Genomic DNA, 12,359 nt, shown 5'->3' on the forward strand with positions numbered 1-12,359 from the left:
CCCAGGGCCTGGAGCATGCTAGCACTTGCTAGGCAAGTACTCTACCACTAACCTTCAACCCCAAGCCCTGTGTTCTCTCTTGTAAAGGAACAGAATGTTCCTCCAGGGATCGAGAGGGTCCCTCTCCACGGGTGGCCTCACCCATTCATCACTCTCTCTAGCTTTCTCCACTCCTGTGAGTTCTCAAGGGGTCTCTCTCAGCTGGTTTCTGCTATAATTTGGTCAATGGGAGGTAGTGAGGTGCCACAGTCTGGCTGGGCTCAACAGTGAGGGATCATTAGAGGGCATCTATGTCTGGTTCTGGGGGTAGTGACATTCTTCCAGGACTGCCCCTGTGCAGGAAGCACCTCCTGCTGGCTCTGGGAAGTCACTGGGCTTCCAAACGCTCAGCCCACCCCCCACCTCTGGCTAATGACAGCTTCCCACTACTGCTGGCCTCTGAGTAGCCCAGCCTCTCCTTGCTTCTCTGAAGCCTGCCAAGCCTCTGTAAAGAGCCCCTTCATTAAGGAGACTTCTGTGAACCAGCTGAGGGAGTTTCCATTTCCTTCTGGGACCCTCGGTGCCAGACATCATTATAATAAATTTCAATATTTTCCCATCCAGCCTACTTCCTCTTATCAGTCATGCTCTTAGTTCAATAGAATATTTTTCCTTCTTTAAAAGAGACATTCTGGAGAGTTTCCAGCTGGCACATGCGGCTTCTGCAAGGTCATGATGGTTTAGCCTCAAGGGAAATAGTCATTTTTAATTTTATGTGGAAGCGAGGTTGAGAAATCCTATAAAGGAAACCTGATCCTTGCTCGTGCCTTGAATTAAGAAACAGGAAAAATGTTGAGTCAGAAGTCTTCAGCAGGACTTAGCAGAATGGAGCTAATCCTCTGTCTCTAGGAATCCAGCACTGAGCCTCTCTCATGCCCCTTCCAAATCTTGGAAATAAGGGAAATAAAATTACTCCCTGAGAGTTGACTTGTACTGAGTCATAACAGAAACACAGAGTGCTCCTAAAACAGAAGGGCGTGCAGAGCTGTAGGGCACGGCTTCAGCAGCAACGACTGCGTCAATGAGAAGAGGCCAGGGAAAGCTGAGCTGCAAGCCTGGCTTCGATGGTGCTCAGTGAGTTGCCCGGAGAGGGAGGAACACACTTAGACCAGCTTAGAGTGTTCTGATACCCTCACTGTAAGTCCATGCCTCAGCTTATCTTAGCCTGATGCATTCAGTGATCAGTTCTTCTCCATCTTTGTGCTCACCATGAAATACTTTCAGAGTAATGATTTTTTTAGATCAAAAGTCATTCATGCCCTGGGTGATGTTAATGCCTTGATAGAGCTGTGTCCATGACATTTTGGACACACAGAAATACACAAATACACTCATTAATGAAAATAAAATTGTTTTGACCTTATGAAGACTTTTTAACTTGCTACGCATTTAATAATGAATAACGGGAATCTTGTATATAATCAGATAGACCTGGACTACAACTAATGGAGACATAGTTTTTGTAGGAGGCAATCCTATGACACATAAACAAAGCTCGATTACTGCACATTCCTGCCATTTTCATCATTTTGTAAACACCAACACCACTGTTGGAGAATCCTGATACAAATCTTTGCACTTCATTCATCATTTCTCACAGATTCCCAACAGGTCTGCATTCCAAAACTTAACACATTTTGTCAGATTGCTTTCTGGAAGATAGATTGTAATTCTCCCAATGTTTGTCAGATTTTTAAAATTATTTTTTAGTTGTAGTTGGACACAATGCCTTTATTTTATTTATTGTTATGTGGTGCAGAGGATCAAACCCAGCACCTCACATGTGCTAGGTGAGTGCTCTACCGCTGAGCCACAGCCCCAGACAGTTTGTCCGATTTTTTAGGTGGTAAATCATTATGCTATTATTTTAACTTGTATGTTTCTGATTACTAGGGAAGCTGAAATTTTTAATGAACTTATTCAGGATTTGAGTTGCTTATTCTTTATCTTCCTGTTCATATTCTTTGCCTTTCTTAAAATTAGAATATTGTGTTAGCTTTCTATGACTGTGACAAAATACCTGAGAAAATCAAATTTGAAAGCAGGAATTATTTATTTTGGCTCATGACTTCAGAAAGTTCAGTCCAAGGTCAGATGGCTTCATTGCTTTGGGCCAGAGGTGAAGTAGAACTTCAAGGCAGGGGAAGCATGTGGAGAAGAGGCTGCTCACCAGATGGCCGGGAAGCAGAGAGAGAAGGAGTGTGGAAGTCCAGGGATAAGATGCACCATTCCAGGGCACACCCCCAGTGCTTCCTCCAACTGGACCCCAACTCCTAAGCTTTCTATCACCTCCCAATAGTCTATTCAATCATGAACCTGTCAGTGGATTAACCGGTTGATGAGATTAGAGCCCTTGTGATTCAGCCACTTCTATAAAGCCCCACCTCTGAACTTCACTGCTGTGGGACCAGGCCTTCAACACACGAAACTTTGGGGACCCTCAGATCCAAACTACAACAGTTACCTTTGCCTATCTTACTTACTTACAGAGATCTTATATTAATAGGGACATTGACTTTTATGTTGTATTGCAAATATTTTTATTTGCCTTTTTAACAATATGGTGTCTTACCATAAGCTCAGATTCAGTTAGGAAGTCAAGTAACAGGAAACTCAACTCCACAGTCTTAAACAAGGTCGACTTTTTATCTCACATAACAAGCATCTCATAAAAAGGCAACTTCTGGAAATGACTCAGTCTTCTGCTTTTCACTTTATAGTCACTAAATAGCTGCTATAGCACTTGCCATCAGGTTTGTGCTCCAAGCAGAAGGAGAAGGGAGGAAGAAGAGACAATGCCAGCTGACTCCTGCCAATATTCTATTGTCCAGAAATGGTTACATGGCCACCTGTAAAGGAGAGGCAGACGAGGATGAAGGGGAAATAGATTAAATGAGAAAACACACTCCATCTTCCATAGAAGAGTTTCTCCCCCTGCAGAAATGAAGATTGAACCCAGGGCACTCTACCATTGAGCTACATCCCTAGAACTTTTTATTTTACTTATTTTATTTTGAGGCAGGGTCTTGTTAAATTGCTGAGGCTGGTTTTGAAATTGTGATTATCATGCTTCAACCTCCCTAGTAGATGGGATTACAGGTGTGTGCTACCATGCTGGACTATGATCAGTTTTGAGATTTAAGTCATCAAATTAATCTATATTTATTTCCTTGGTTTTATGTTAGAAAGTTCTTGCTCAAGTGTGTGTTACGTTAGCTATTCATCTATATTTTCTTTCATTACTTTCATATTTCATTTTAGCATTAGAAAGAAATCAAACACCACCCGCCCAATAATTGACCAAAAGAATCAACAACATCCACAGTTCCATCTTTTGGACCAAACACATCCTGGAATCAGGTTGGCTTGGATGTGTCAGTTACATTTTTGCGATCATCACAGAGTGGGATCTTTTTTTCTCTGTTTTGTGTTTTAATGAGTTAAAGCTAATAGGTAGGAAACATAAAGATTTTTACAAGACTTCTTTCATAACTGGCCACTTTCCTGGGCCCTCACTTCACCCTAAAAGTTTTTCTTTCTTATTATTTGTCTATTTAATTCATCAGAGCTTCAAAGAGGGGTGGGTATCACACGTGGCTTTCTGATTGTTACCTGGTTTCCCACTAGAGCTCTTTAGCCATGTTTTTCATGACACTGAATTAAACTGGCTTCAGTCTCAAGAGCCTGATGAATGTAGTTTATCCCTGGGAAGTGGATGAAAACAAGCTCTGAGACAGAGCTGATCTGGTCCATGTTATGGGATGTCAATCCCCTACAAGTTTTCACCTGTCACTCAGTGAAGGAATTTCTTCTCTTCACCTCCAACAGATGATAATACAACTTTCCCTCAGAAAGTCCTTGTGACAGGAAAAAGTATAATTCAAAGTAGTTAATTCCATCGTGGGGACATTTCAGATTTTTAGAAGGTTCCTAATTTGGAGATCAATTCCACCTGTGTAATTTCTGCCAGTGATTCTGGGTAGATCCTACCCCCTTACTTAGCATCAGTCTCCCCATTCTGCTCTTCTCCAGCCTGAATCTCTCTCTTCCCCTTAACCATTTCTTCCCAGGGAATGAGGCTCAGCCTTCCCACCCCCAGCACCCTCACCTGTGTCTTCCTCTCTCTGGAGACAATTCCTCTCAGGTGACCCCAGAAGAGATGGGCCTGAGCAGGAGGGGCTCTCAGGTGCAGCTGCAGAGTGACCTCTGTCATTTCAGCCTTGCCAAACAACTCAACTGCTGCCTGTCGCAGGAACCCTGCAGAATGAATTCTCTGAACCTGGGCTTGTGTGTTTTCTTGTATGTTTCCCTGCTGAAGTTCACTTGTTTGTTTCTTTCAGTCTATGTAGTGAGGTGACTTTGAGACATTTCTCTTGTTCATCTTGTTCATTAGGTAACTGTGCCTTCTGGAAACTGTCACAGGCATGTCTCATAGGTAGAAGGTGCCTAGGCATCTGTTGAAACAGCACTGCTGAGGACAGAGACCTATGAAATGTCCTTGTTTGTGTCCTTCCAGGTGATACATAAATCCCTCTTGGGGCCTGGGTGCTCAACCAGCTTCAAACACAACCAACTTTTTCAATAATGCTATGAAAGGTGGGACTTTGCAAAAAGGTCTGCTGGAAAAAGAGTAGGACATTGTTCAGGTTATGCTGTTACTCAGAGTTCTGTCTGACCCGTGCGGGATGTGGTCAGTTTGGGGGTAGCACCACAGTGGAGCAGCATCTAGGGAGAAACAGAAACAGGAAAAGGTGACTGCCAAGAGCGGAGTGTCCCACGGGCCGAAGACAGGCTAGGGTGTTAGAACTCACCATGAGTCATAGTAGGAAGGAAAACCCTCCCTTCCCCTCCCCTCGGTGTGGTGGACCTTAGCTTTCAGAGGGTGTGTGACTGAGAAAATTGGTGGCATGTGAAGGTACATCAGCTGCCTGCTGCCATAGGGCCACCATGTATTTAAGTGATGATCTATTCACATAAAATAATTTATGAGAAAGGGGTGTGTTCCCCATCCACTCCTATTCTAGCAGAGTGCCACAAGGGCCAGTGACATCCACAGCAAGATTGATCTAGTGAACTAGGCAGCCAGAGAAAGCAGGCCTGAGTAGGAGACCCTCCAGGACAGTGAAGGAGCATCAGAAAGAGAAAGCAGACAGACAGGGCATGGCAGATCGGTTGGACCATGCAAAAAAAAAAAAAATGAATTTGCTGGGTGACAGATGACCATCCTTGGGTCTGGTGATGAGCCTGGTGAATTTGCGTTGGCCAGCATAAGTAGATCATGTGACAGGAAACACAGAAACCTCTGCAAAAGCAATGGCCTATGGCTTGGAAGTTGGAGTATGATTGGCATACCACACATGGTGGATGTCTTCAGGGCGTAGGGCTCCTGCTGCAGCACTCTGGGCTACCTGGTTCCTTTAGGAGAACTGTGTCTAAAGCACAGTGTGATCTGAAATCAGGGCTCATAACACACCTGCAGCTGGATCCGTAATTAAGAGGACTTGAGAGAAATTCTTCCTGGATACAAGATGATCAGCTACGTGATTCAAGGTCGCTCTCATTTCCATAGTCATGCAACTCTGCAAAGGCAACCAAATAAGGACAAACATAAAGCAGGGCTTGAAATAGTAAATCTAATTCTACTATACATCAGCTATTTTGGTTTCTCAACTCTACCAACTCAGAATGTGTTTCGGGAACTGCATCTTTCTTCCTAATTGATTGGAATGAAGTAGATTATCTGTGACCATTTTGACTCACCCCTGCCTTCCTTCCCCAGCAAACAGTTCTCTTCTCTTAGAATATGAAGAAAAGCTCTAAGCTCCACCTAGGGAAGGGAGCACTGACTTAAGGAGAAGGAAAGTTTCCACTCCCTCCATGAAATCCGGTCCTTGTTATTCCTGCTCACCCTCTGGTTCAGAGAAACTGCTGAGTGGAGATGTCACTAAATTTTATTTTTTTTAATTTTTTTATTGGTTGTTCAAAACATTACAAAACTCTTGACATATCATACTTCATACATTCGATTCAAGTGGTTTATGAACTCCCATTTTTACCCCAAATACAGATTGCAGAATCACATCAGTTACACATCCACATTTTTACATAATGCCATATTAGTAACTGTTGTATTCTGCTACCTTTTCTATCATCTACTATGCCCCCTCCCCTCCCTTCCAATCTTCTCTCTCTACCCCATCTACTTTAATTCATTTCTTTCCTTGTTTTTTTCCCATTCGCCTCACAACCTCTTATATGTTATTTTGTATAACAATGAGCGTCTCCTTCCATTTCCATGCAATTACCCTTTTCTCTCCCTTTCCCTCCCACCTTGTGTCTCTGTTTAATGTTAATCTTTTCCTCCTGCTCTTCCTCCCTGCTCTGTTCTTAGTTTCTCTCATTATATCAAAGAAGACATTTGGCATTTGTTTTTTAGGGATTGGCTAGCTTCACTTAGCATAATCTGCTCTAATGCCATCCATTTCCCTGCAAATTCCATGATTTTGTCATTTTTTAGTACAGAGTAATACTCCATTGTGTATAAATGCCACATTTTTTTTATCCATTCATCTTTTGAAGGGCATCTGGGTTGGTTCCACAGTCTAGCTATTGTGAATTGTGCTGCTATGAACATCGATGTGGCAGTATTCCTGTAGTACACTCTTTTAAGGTCTTCAGGGAATAGTCCGAGAAGGGCAATAGCTGGGTCAAATGGTGGTTCCATTCCCAGCTTTCCCAGGAATCTCCATACTGCTTTCCAAATTGACCACACCAATTTGCAGTCCCACCAGCAATGTACAAGAGTGCCCTTTTCCCCACATCCTCACCAGCACTTGTTGTTTGACTTCATAATTGCTGCCAGTCTTACTGGAGTGAGATGGGTTTTGATTTGCATTTCTCCGACTGCTAGAGATGGTGAGCATTTTTTCATGTACTTGTTGATTGATTGATTTTCCTCCTCTGAGAAGTGTCTGTTCAGGTCCTTGGCCCATTTGTTGATTGGGTTATTTGTTATCTTATTGTTTAATTTTTTGAGTTCTTTGTATACTCTGAATATTAGGGCTCTATCAGAAGTGTGAGGAGTAAAAATGTGTTCCCATGATGTAGGCTCCCTATTTACCTCTCTTATTGTTTCTCTTGCTGAGAAAAAACTTTTTAGGCAGGAAGTGTGATTCAGGCGGCATAGCGATACCAGATTTCAAACTAAACTACAGAGCAATAATAACAAAAACAGCATGGTACTGGTACCAAAACAGGCGGGTGGACCAATGGTACAGAATAGAGGACACAGAGACTAATCCACAAAGTTATAACTATCTTATATTTGATAAAGGGGCTAAAAGCATGTAATGGAGAAAGGATAGCATCTTCAACAAATGGTACTGGGAAAACTGGAAATCCATATGCAACAAAATGAAACTGAATCCCCTTCTCTCGCCATGCACAAAAGTTAACTCAAAATGGATCAAGGAGCTTGATATCAAATCAGAGACTGCATCTGATAGAAGAAAAAGTTGGCTCCGATCTACATATTGTGGGGTCGGGCTCCAAATTCTTTAATAGGACACCCATAGCACAAGAGTTAATAACAAGAATTAACAAATGGGTCTTACTCAGACGTCACTAAATTTTAGATCCAACCATGAGCTGAAGGGAGGAAGGCATGCTCTCTGTCTTCTAAGTGGAATAGCTGTATTTCCCTGAGCTTGACTGGAATCATGAAGTTTGAGAAAGAATCCCAGTGACTGAGCAGCTCAGTATTTTCTCAAGGTGATTTCTAAGGTATACAGGGCCACAAGATGCCCGAAACTAAGGTTCTATGGTCAAATAAGTTCATAGAATTTCTGCCTTATATGCCCTGCTCTTGAAGATGCTGAGAAGCCCTGAAGCCAAGTAACCAGGCTTACCAAATTTATTTGATCACAAGTAAGTATGCGTGTTTCCAGGTAACACGTAACAGCTTCTGGAGCTGATGTACCATGAAACACACTTGGAAGGATGCTGGTCCATTGAATCTTTTCCTCAATTTATAGAGAAAGAAAACAAAGCCTGTATTAAGGTGCAAGAGACTAATTGATCTCCCTTACTTGCAGGACTGGGAACTAGACCTAGTTTCCAATTAAGTCCCGGCTCCTCCTACCACCTTCTAAGTCATTGTCCATGGTGGTGACTCTGAGGTCTCCCCTCAAGCATTCTTTTCATTGTCAGGATTTTGAGGTCGTGTCTATTTGTGGTTCACACAGTAATGAATCCATCAAATACTTTGAATGTTTTAAAAAGGGCATTGGGCCCTGTACCGTTGATCCACTCTACAATAAAGAAAAATTGAAAGGAATAATGGATAGCAGCAACTTTTATTTACTGTGATAAAAACAGACATCTTACTCAACCTGGAACTGTTATAAAATAGGATTCTAAAAGATAAGTAATGAGATACCGCAAGTGAGTAATGAGACTCCTGCTTTGGAAGCCTAGCTTCAGCTCACCCAGAGGAATTATTCTCATTGTTACCATTTATATTGCACTGTATTGATTGTAGCACAGTGCACTCCAAAGTAGCTATGGCTCTGGGGACCCTGCACAGAATCTGGGAAGAATCCAAGAGGCCCAACAGCTGCATATTGCAGAAGGCACATAGGCTCTCTGGACAGCACAGACTTTCTCCTTATGATGTAATGCTTCTTGTTCATTTCTTTACCTTCCAAGAATCTTGTCACTGGGTATCCTGCTGGAGAGATTGATTAACTACCCTGGAAACCTTACATAATATTTCTATTTCAATCAGAAAGTCTGTCTTTTAAATAAAGTGATATATTTTGGAAATATTTTATTGTTTTCCTTACAAAAGTAATGTGTTAAAATGCTTTTGACAATCCAGAAATAAGTGAAAATGTTGCTTTGGCTAATGTTTCAGTAATTAAGGCAGAAAATAGAAGAAATACGGATAGAAAACTCACCTTTCCTTTTCCTCCAGGTCACCTGTGTGAGCATGAAATCCAGCAGATCTTTTTCTTCTATGCATGCACTTAATTTGACAATAACTTTAAAGACCTCTGCACTATATTTTTGTCAAGCAGCAGTGAGAATGATTTGACCAATATGTGACCCTTACAGCATTTTAAAAATAATTCAGCCTCATACTTTAAACACAGAGTAAGTGAAGCTCCAAAGAAATGTTTTAAAAATTGATGGGAAAAAAAAGCCCAACAGTGTGTGAAACCAGCTAGAGCAAGGGCTACCAGAATCCTGGGAATTGTAATGCTAATAGATTTATAGCTGTCAAAATTTGAAATAGAATCTACAGGGACCAAAAATTTTGAAATAAAAATGTGGTCAGATGCATGTCTGGTGGGGACTTTTCAGCTGACTCAAAACAAACACCAAAATAGCAACAGTGTCTATCTCTGATAAACTTGCCTTCCCAGCAGCATCCTCTCTGCAGCAAGACATTTCTATTACATTTTCCTAAAAGGGTCTCAAGCTTACTTTGAAGTGATAGTCCTGCTGGCATTGCTTGCAGCACCAAAGCTCTGTAATTTCCTAATCTCTGGTTTCCACACTTGAAAATACTCTGTCTTGCTATTTTAGAACTAAAGTCTCTGTTTTGCAAAGACTGTGCTCTGAATGTTTGCAAGTCACCTGTTTAGAACTTGTATTATGCATTCCCACAGAACAAGTCTAAGTGGGATTTTGAAATTCCTGAAGCAGGCCAGTTAATCTGATTGCAGTTGAAGTACCTAATTGTGTGCACTGTGGAAATGTGAGACCTTGGGAAACAAGATCTTTTTTAAAAAATGTTTTCTTTCAGTGTTTTAACTTGGGATGCCTGGAATGTGGTCCTAATCTCAAGTCCTGTCCTTGTGGTTTAAGGCTTCTGAGACTCTGGAAACACCATCTCCCAGAACCTGGTACAAGGCAAGTACCTAGTGTTGGTGTGGAATGGTGGCTGAAATCTCTCCCGGGAAACAAATGCACGCTCTCCAAAGAACAGTTGGTCCCTCCTGTAGTTTGTATCCAAAAGGGATCCTCAAAATGCAAATGACTTACCCTAAGGCTCAAGAGTAGCAACTGGTTTGCTTTACTTTTTCAGTGCTAGTGTATTGGAAAACAAGCTTGCAAGTAGAAAAGAGGGAAACTGTGGTTTAGATCAGGGAGTTAGTATGAAGCCAAATACTCCATTACAAAAGTAGATGGGTCCCTCAGGGTTTGTAGTTGCTCTCAAAACACAGACAGACTCTGGATCACAGAACTCTGCAACTTCTCTAGATTTGAAGGTTCATTAGCTCCCTTATGTTTCATATAGTAAAGAGCAATAAAATCCTTAAAACAAAAAGGTTCTGTGCTTCTACTGGGAGACAGCAAAGGAGGAGAGAGTGAAGGAACCTCCACTTCTAGACAAGTGAGTTTTCAGGCTCCACTCAATTGAAAACTCTGGAACTAGGACCAGCAATCTGTGTCTAACATTCCTCTCTGGGTGATTCCAGTCATCAAGCTCAAGTGTAAGGACCACTGGCCCAGTGGATAAGGAAGAGCCTCTTTTTAAATCCTAGTGTCACCCCTTAACATCAAGCTGCATAAGCTCTAGCAAGTTGTTCTTTCTGAGTTTTTAAGAGAAGATTAAATGAGACACTGTATTAGAAGCACTTGGGGCAATGCCAGACTGTGTTGATCAGCTTTCCATCACTTTAACAAATAATGAGATAATGAACTTTAAAAGAGAAAAGGCTTACTTTGGCTTATGGTTTTAGAAGTTCTAGTCCATAATAGGTTGGCCTTGTTGCTTTTAGGCCTGTAGGGAGGCAGGACCTCATGGTCGGAACACATGGTGGAGGAAAACCACTTAGATTGGAGGGATAAAAGAGATAAAGGACCCTTTCAGACCCTGGCATCCTACTTTCAGAGAATCTAAAGGTCAAATACATTCTGTGGGATCTCATCCACACAGAAAAAGAGCAGTATTTCTCAATCCTGGCTGATCACTAGTGCCTTCATGCAGCTTTTATTCTTTGCCCTATCCGGGACCTTCAGAGCCATCATCTCCAGTGGTGGAAGCTGGGTATCTGTAATTGTTACAATCTCCATAGGCAATTCTGAGGGGAAAGCCATTGGAAATCAAAGGTGGTAATGATTGGAGAGAACATTTATTGAGTGTTTGTGCCAGGCACTATGCTACCTTCTTTATATACATTTACTTCTCACTGCAACCCTTCCAAGGTAGGTATTTAACAAATGAGGAAACTGAGATATAGAGAAACTAAATAATCCAATTTCACACAACTGAGAAAGTGGTTTAGGACCTGAACTCATGTTTGAGTTGGTAGATGCATTTAACTGGTTAAAATAATCATAATGATAATCTTAATGCATTCATGTAGTCATTCATCAGACATGCATTTACTATGCATGGCCAAGTAATAAACTGGGAGCCAGAGAATGTAAAAATGAATATAGATCCGCATCCCCATCCTCAAGAAACCCACGCCCTAAAGTGATCCGGAAAAAAACAAAACCCAAAACGGCAGACAGGCTGCTTCATTCGGAAAAATGATGTCATGAGTCTCCCAGCGGCTGAAAAAGTTTCCTACTGACCACTAGACCTGTCCTCTCAAGAGCCATGTACCCATCCATGCCCGTTTGGCTCCCCGCCTCCTAGGCTGTGAGGTCCAGGCCTGTCTGCCAGCTGTCCACGCTCCGCAGCAGCGCTGGGGCACCCCGGAGCCCACGCGGCTGGCCCTGCGTGGGCCTCGGCGGTCCTCACTGGGTCCCAGAGCTGTCGCAGTCATCTTGCCAGGCATCCTCGCTGGGCTGTAGGCCGACCAATCAATTCGGAGGGAGGAGGCGCAGCCCCACGGAGCGAGCAGTGGCTGTCTTCCAGGAGTAAATCTGGTCACTCGCATCAAAGGGACAGGAAATTTCTCAGAAAAGTACAGAGAAAAGACTGAAGTCTGTCTTTACAATCGCGGGATATTAGCGCGGGCCAAATCACGGTGTCAGAAAACCGAGCCCCGGGTCTCGCCTGGAGGGGACCGTGCTCCTGGCTAATCTGCGACCCCTCACTGCTCCCTAGAGTTAGGGTCTAGCATTCTTTCAATAAACAAAATAATGATTAAAGTCAGCGATCATCACCTTGGGGAAGGCGAGTGACCCTCTCAGGGAGACCCCCGTGGAGGACATCGCCCCGGCTCCCGGTGCGCGGCAGGGGACACTGAGGGCGGTGCTCGCATCTTTCCCGCCCAGCCCAGGAGAAGCGAGGGTCTGGGGACAGCGGCCATACTCCGGATTCGTCTTCAGGTTGCACAGGGGAGGCCGCAGCGGAACCT

This window comes from Callospermophilus lateralis, unplaced genomic scaffold, assembly GCF_048772815.1.
Source record: "Callospermophilus lateralis isolate mCalLat2 unplaced genomic scaffold, mCalLat2.hap1 Scaffold_148, whole genome shotgun sequence".
Lineage (NCBI taxonomy): Eukaryota > Metazoa > Chordata > Mammalia > Rodentia > Sciuridae > Callospermophilus > Callospermophilus lateralis.